Genomic DNA, 5,000 nt, shown 5'->3' with positions numbered 1-5,000 from the left:
CTTACGGCCATACCACCCTGAGCACGCCCGATCTCGTCTGATCTCGGAAGCTAAGCAGGGTCGGGCTTGTTTAGTACTTGGATGGGAGACGGCCTGGGAATACTAGGTGCTGTAAGCTTTTTCGAATTTGCTTTGCAACCAGCAGAGGGAACGGTTGCTGCTGCTTTAAAGGAGAAACATCTTGGAAAGAGCAGGAAAGACTCAACATCAAAGAAAACAAGGATATGGAACCCTGACATTATTACTAATGGAAATGATTGATAATTGTCATGATTTGATGATGGTGGTGGTGGTTCACATGTATAAATGAGGTATTGTGGGTTGAGTCTTTCGCTTACGGCCATACCACCCTGAGCACGTCCGATTTCGTCTGATCTCGGAAGCTAAGCAGGGTCGGGCTTGGTTAGTTCTTGGATGGGAGACCGCCTGAGAATACCAGGTGCTGGAAGCTTTTTAGAATTTGCTTTGCAACCAGCAGAGGGAACGGTTGCTGCTGCTTTAAAGGAGAAACATCTTGGAAAGAGCAGGAAAGACTCACCATCAAAGAAAACAAGGATATGGAACCCTGACATTATTACTGATGGAAATGATTGATAATTGTCATGATTTGATGATGGTGGTGGTGGTTCACATGTATAAATAAGGTATTGTGGGTTGAGTCTTTCGCTTACGGCCATACCACCCTGAGCACGCCCGATCTCGTCTGATCTCGGAAGCTAAGCAGGGTCGGGCTTGTTTAGTACTTGGATGGGAGACGGCCTGGGAATACTAGGTGCTGTAAGCTTTTTCGAATTTGCTTTGCAACCAGCAGAGGGAACGGTTGCTGCTGCTTTAAAGGAGAAACATCTTGGAAAGAGCAGGAAAGACTCAACATCAAAGAAAACAAGGATATGGAACCCTGACATTATTACTAATGGAAATGATTGATAATTGTCATGATTTGATGATGGTGGTGGTGGTTCACATGTATAAATGAGGTATTGTGGGTTGAGTCTTTCGCTTACGGCCATACCACCCTGAGCACGCCCGATCTCGTCTGATCTCGGAAGCTAAGCAGGGTCGGGCTTGGTTAGTACTTGGATGGGAGACCGCCTGGGAATACCAGGTGCTGTAAGCTTTTTCGAATTTGCTTTGCAACCAGCAGAGGGAACGGTTGCTGCTGCTTTAAAGGAGAAACATCTTGGAAAGAGCAGGAAAGACTCAACATCAAAGAAAACAAGGATATGGAACCCTGACATTATTACTGATGGAAATGATTGATAATTGTCATGATTTGATGATGGTGGTGGTGGTTCACATGTATAAAAAAGGTATTGTGGGTTGAGTCTTTCGCTTACGGCCATACCACCCTGAGCACGCCCGATCTCGTCTGATCTCGGAAGCTAAGCAGGGTCGGGCTTGGTTAGTACTTGGATGGGAGACCGCCTGGGAATACCAGGTGCTGTAAGCTTTTTCGAATTTGCTTTGCAACCAGCAGAGGGAACGGTTGCTGCTGCTTTAAAGGAGAAACATCTTGGAAAGAGCAGGAAAGACTCACCATCAAAGAAAACAAGGATATGGAACCCTGACATTATTACTGATGGAAATGATTGATAATTGTTATGATTTGATGATGGTGGTGGTGGTTCACATGTATAAATAAGGTATTGTGGGTTGAGTCTTTCGCTTACGGCATTACCACCCTGAGCACGTCTGATCTCGGAAGCTAAGCATGGTCTGGCTTGGTTAGTACTTGGATGGGAGACCCCCTGGGAATACCAGGTGCTGTAAGCTTTTTCGAATTTGCTTTGCAACCAGCTGAGGGAACGGTTGCTGCTGCTTTAAAGGAGAAACATCTTGGAAAGAGCAGGAAAGACTCACCATCAAAGAAAACAAGGATATGGAACCCTGACATTATTACTGATGGAAATGCTTGATAATTGTCATGATTTGATGATGGTGGTGGTGGTTCACATGTATAAATAAGGTATTGTGGGTTGAGTCTCTCGCTTACGGCCATACCACCCTGAGCACGCCCGATCTCGTCTGATCTCGGAAGCTAAGCAGGGTCGGGCTTGGTTAGTACTTGGATGGGAGACCGCCTGGGGATACCAGGTGCTGTAAGCTTTTTCGAATTTGCTTTGCAAACAGCAGAGGGAACGGTTGCTGCTGCTTTAAAGGAGAAACATCTTGGAAAGAGCAGAAAAGACTCACCATCAAAGAAAACAAGGATATGGAACCCTGACATTATTACTCATGGAAATGATTGATAATTGTCATGATTTGATGATGGTGGTGGTGGTTCACATGTATAAATAAGGTATTGTAGGTTGAGTCTCTCGCTTACGGCCATACCACCCTGAGCACGCCCGATCTCGTCTGATCTCGGAAGCTAAGCAGGGTCGGGCTTGGTTAGTACTTGGATGGGAGACCGCCTGGGAATACCAGGTGCTGTAAGCTTTTTCGAATTTGCTTTGCAACCAGCAGAGGGAACGGTTGCTGCTGCTTTAAAGGAGAAACATCTTGGAAAGAGCAGGAAAGACTCACCATCAAAGAAAACAAGGATAGGGAACCCTGACATTATTACTGATGGAAATGCTTGATAATTGTCATGATTTGATGATGGTGGTTGTGGTTCACATGTATAAATAAGGTATTGTGGGTTGAGTCTTTCGCTTACGGCCATACCACCCTGAGCACGTCCGATTTCGTCTGATCTCGGAAGCTAAGCAGGGTCGGGCTTGGTTAGTTCTTGGATGGGAGACCGCCTGAGAATACCAGGTGCTGGAAGCTTTTTAGAATTTGCTTTGCAACCAGCAGAGGGAACGGTTGCTGCTGCTTTAAAGGAGAAACATCTTGGAAAGAGCAGGAAAGACTCACCATCAAAGAAAACAAGGATATGGAACCCTGACATTATTACTGATGGAAATGATTGATAATTGTCATGATTTGATGATGGTGGTGGTGGTTCACATGTATAAATAAGGTATTGTGGGTTGAGTCTTTCGCTTACGGCCATACCACCCTGAGCACGCCCGATCTCGTCTGATCTCGGAAGCTAAGCAGGGTCGGGCTTGTTTAGTACTTGGATGGGAGACGGCCTGGGAATACTAGGTGCTGTAAGCTTTTTCGAATTTGCTTTGCAACCAGCAGAGGGAACGGTTGCTGCTGCTTTAAAGGAGAAACATCTTGGAAAGAGCAGGAAAGACTCAACATCAAAGAAAACAAGGATATGGAACCCTGACATTATTACTAATGGAAATGATTGATAATTGTCATGATTTGATGATGGTGGTGGTGGTTCACATGTATAAATGAGGTATTGTGGGTTGAGTCTTTCGCTTACGGCCATACCACCCTGAGCACGCCCGATCTCGTCTGATCTCGGAAGCTAAGCAGGGTCGGGCTTGGTTAGTACTTGGATGGGAGACCGCCTGGGAATACCAGGTGCTGTAAGCTTTTTCGAATTTGCTTTGCAACCAGCAGAGGGAACGGTTGCTGCTGCTTTAAAGGAGAAACATCTTGGAAAGAGCAGGAAAGACTCACCATCAAAGAAAACAAGGATATGGAACCCTGACATTATTACTGATGGAAATGATTGATAATTGTTATGATTTGATGATGGTGGTGGTGGTTCACATGTATAAATAAGGTATTGTGGGTTGAGTCTTTAGCTTACGGCCATACCACCCTGAGCACGCCCGATCTCGTCTGATCTTGGAAGCTAAGCAGGGTCGGGCTTGGTTAGTACTTGGATGGGAGACCGCCTGGGAATACCAGGTGCTGTTAGCTTTTTCGAATTTGCTTTGCAAACAGCAGAGGGAACGGTTGCTGCTGCTTTAAAGGAGAAACATCTTGGAAAGAGCAGGAAAGACTCACCATCAAAGAAAACAAGGATATGGAACCCTGACATTATTACTGATGGAAATGATTGATAATTGTCATGATTTGATGATGGTGGTGGTGGTTCACATGTATAAATAAGGTATTGTGGGTTGAGTCTTTCGCTTACGGCCATACCACCCTGAGCACGCCCGATCTCGTCTGATCTCGGAAGCTAAGCATGGTCGGGCTTGGTTAGTACTTGGATGGGAGACCGCCTGGGAATACCAGGTTCTGTAAGCTTTTTCGAATTTGCTTTGCAACCAGCTGAGGGAACGGTTGCTGCTGCTTTAAAGGAGAAACATCTTGGAAAGAGCAGGAAAGACTCACCATCAAAGAAAACAAGGATATGGAACCCTGACATTATTACTGATGGAAATGATTGATAATTGTCATGATTTGATGATGGTGGTGGTGGTTCACATGTATAAATAAGGTATTGTGGGTTGAGTCTTTCGCTTACGGCCATACCACCCTGAGCACGCCCGATCTCGTCTGATCTCGGAAGCTAAGCAGGGTCGGGCTTGTTTAGTACTTGGATGGGAGACGGCCTGGGAATACTAGGTGCTGTAAGCTTTTTCGAATTTGCTTTGCAACCAGCAGAGGGAACGGTTGCTGCTGCTTTAAAGGAGAAACATCTTGGAAAGAGCAGGAAAGACTCAACATCAAAGAAAACAAGGATATGGAACCCTGACATTATTACTAATGGAAATGATTGATAATTGTCATGATTTGATGATGGTGGTGGTGGTTCACATGTATAAATGAGGTATTGTGGGTTGAGTCTTTCGCTTACGGCCATACCACCCTGAGCACGCCCGATCTCGTCTGATCTCGGAAGCTAAGCAGGGTCGGGCTTGGTTAGTACTTGGATGGGAGACCGCCTGGGAATACCAGGTGCTGTAAGCTTTTTCGAATTTGCTTTGCAACCAGCAGAGGGAACGGTTGCTGCTGCTTTAAAGGAGAAACATCTTGGAAAGAGCAGGAAAGACTCAACATCAAAGAAAACAAGGATATGGAACCCTGACATTATTACTGATGGAAATGTTTGATAATTGTCATGATTTGATGATGGTGGTGGTGGTTCACATGTATAAATAAGGTATTGTGGGTTGAGTCTTTCGCTTACGGCCATACCA

General features: G+C 45.4%; 13 non-coding genes and 3 pseudogenes across 13 annotated transcripts in view; all 16 read left to right on the top strand.

The window, feature by feature from the left end:
• LOC133007415 (5S ribosomal RNA) overlaps positions 1-118 on the top strand; it is a 119-nt gene extending 1 nt beyond the window's left edge. Inside the window, exon 1 of the ribosomal RNA XR_009679889.1 lies at positions 1-118. This exon is cut by the window's left edge and continues 1 nt beyond it. This is a non-coding gene — a ribosomal RNA (5S ribosomal RNA).
• A 214-nt stretch (positions 119-332) lies between these two features.
• Positions 333-451, top strand: LOC133007736 (5S ribosomal RNA; annotated as a pseudogene).
• Positions 452-665: 214 nt separating this feature from the next.
• LOC133007414 (5S ribosomal RNA) lies at positions 666-784 on the top strand. Its single transcript, XR_009679888.1, has one exon. It is a non-coding gene; the product is annotated as a 5S ribosomal RNA (ribosomal RNA).
• Positions 785-998: 214 nt separating this feature from the next.
• On the top strand, positions 999-1,117 carry LOC133006424 (5S ribosomal RNA). Its single transcript, XR_009678956.1, has one exon. It is a non-coding gene; the product is annotated as a 5S ribosomal RNA (ribosomal RNA).
• Positions 1,118-1,331: 214 nt separating this feature from the next.
• LOC133006413 (5S ribosomal RNA) lies at positions 1,332-1,450 on the top strand. Its single transcript, XR_009678945.1, has one exon. It is a non-coding gene; the product is annotated as a 5S ribosomal RNA (ribosomal RNA).
• Positions 1,451-1,664: 214 nt separating this feature from the next.
• LOC133007864 (5S ribosomal RNA) lies at positions 1,665-1,773 on the top strand (annotated as a pseudogene).
• A 214-nt stretch (positions 1,774-1,987) lies between these two features.
• Positions 1,988-2,106, top strand: LOC133006662 (5S ribosomal RNA). Its single transcript, XR_009679180.1, has one exon. It is a non-coding gene; the product is annotated as a 5S ribosomal RNA (ribosomal RNA).
• A 214-nt stretch (positions 2,107-2,320) lies between these two features.
• On the top strand, positions 2,321-2,439 carry LOC133006402 (5S ribosomal RNA). Its single transcript, XR_009678934.1, has one exon. It is a non-coding gene; the product is annotated as a 5S ribosomal RNA (ribosomal RNA).
• A 214-nt stretch (positions 2,440-2,653) lies between these two features.
• LOC133007735 (5S ribosomal RNA) lies at positions 2,654-2,772 on the top strand (annotated as a pseudogene).
• Positions 2,773-2,986: 214 nt separating this feature from the next.
• Positions 2,987-3,105, top strand: LOC133007413 (5S ribosomal RNA). Its single transcript, XR_009679887.1, has one exon. It is a non-coding gene; the product is annotated as a 5S ribosomal RNA (ribosomal RNA).
• Positions 3,106-3,319: 214 nt separating this feature from the next.
• On the top strand, positions 3,320-3,438 carry LOC133006390 (5S ribosomal RNA). Its single transcript, XR_009678923.1, has one exon. It is a non-coding gene; the product is annotated as a 5S ribosomal RNA (ribosomal RNA).
• Positions 3,439-3,652: 214 nt separating this feature from the next.
• LOC133006963 (5S ribosomal RNA) lies at positions 3,653-3,771 on the top strand. The gene has a single exon (XR_009679465.1). It is a non-coding gene; the product is annotated as a 5S ribosomal RNA (ribosomal RNA).
• Positions 3,772-3,985: 214 nt separating this feature from the next.
• On the top strand, positions 3,986-4,104 carry LOC133007221 (5S ribosomal RNA). The gene has a single exon (XR_009679708.1). It is a non-coding gene; the product is annotated as a 5S ribosomal RNA (ribosomal RNA).
• Positions 4,105-4,318: 214 nt separating this feature from the next.
• Positions 4,319-4,437, top strand: LOC133007412 (5S ribosomal RNA). Its single transcript, XR_009679886.1, has one exon. It is a non-coding gene; the product is annotated as a 5S ribosomal RNA (ribosomal RNA).
• Positions 4,438-4,651: 214 nt separating this feature from the next.
• Positions 4,652-4,770, top strand: LOC133006378 (5S ribosomal RNA). The gene has a single exon (XR_009678912.1). It is a non-coding gene; the product is annotated as a 5S ribosomal RNA (ribosomal RNA).
• A 214-nt stretch (positions 4,771-4,984) lies between these two features.
• Positions 4,985-5,000, top strand: part of LOC133007292 (5S ribosomal RNA) — a 119-nt gene continuing 103 nt past the window's right edge. The window contains exon 1 of the ribosomal RNA XR_009679774.1: positions 4,985-5,000. This exon is cut by the window's right edge and continues 103 nt beyond it. This is a non-coding gene — a ribosomal RNA (5S ribosomal RNA).

Source organism: Limanda limanda, chromosome 7 (genome assembly GCF_963576545.1).
Source record: "Limanda limanda chromosome 7, fLimLim1.1, whole genome shotgun sequence".
In the NCBI taxonomy this organism is placed as follows: Eukaryota; Metazoa; Chordata; class Actinopteri; order Pleuronectiformes; family Pleuronectidae; genus Limanda; species Limanda limanda.
The sequence above is the reverse complement of the archived record's forward strand: the minus strand, read 5'-3'. Positions and strand labels throughout refer to the sequence as shown.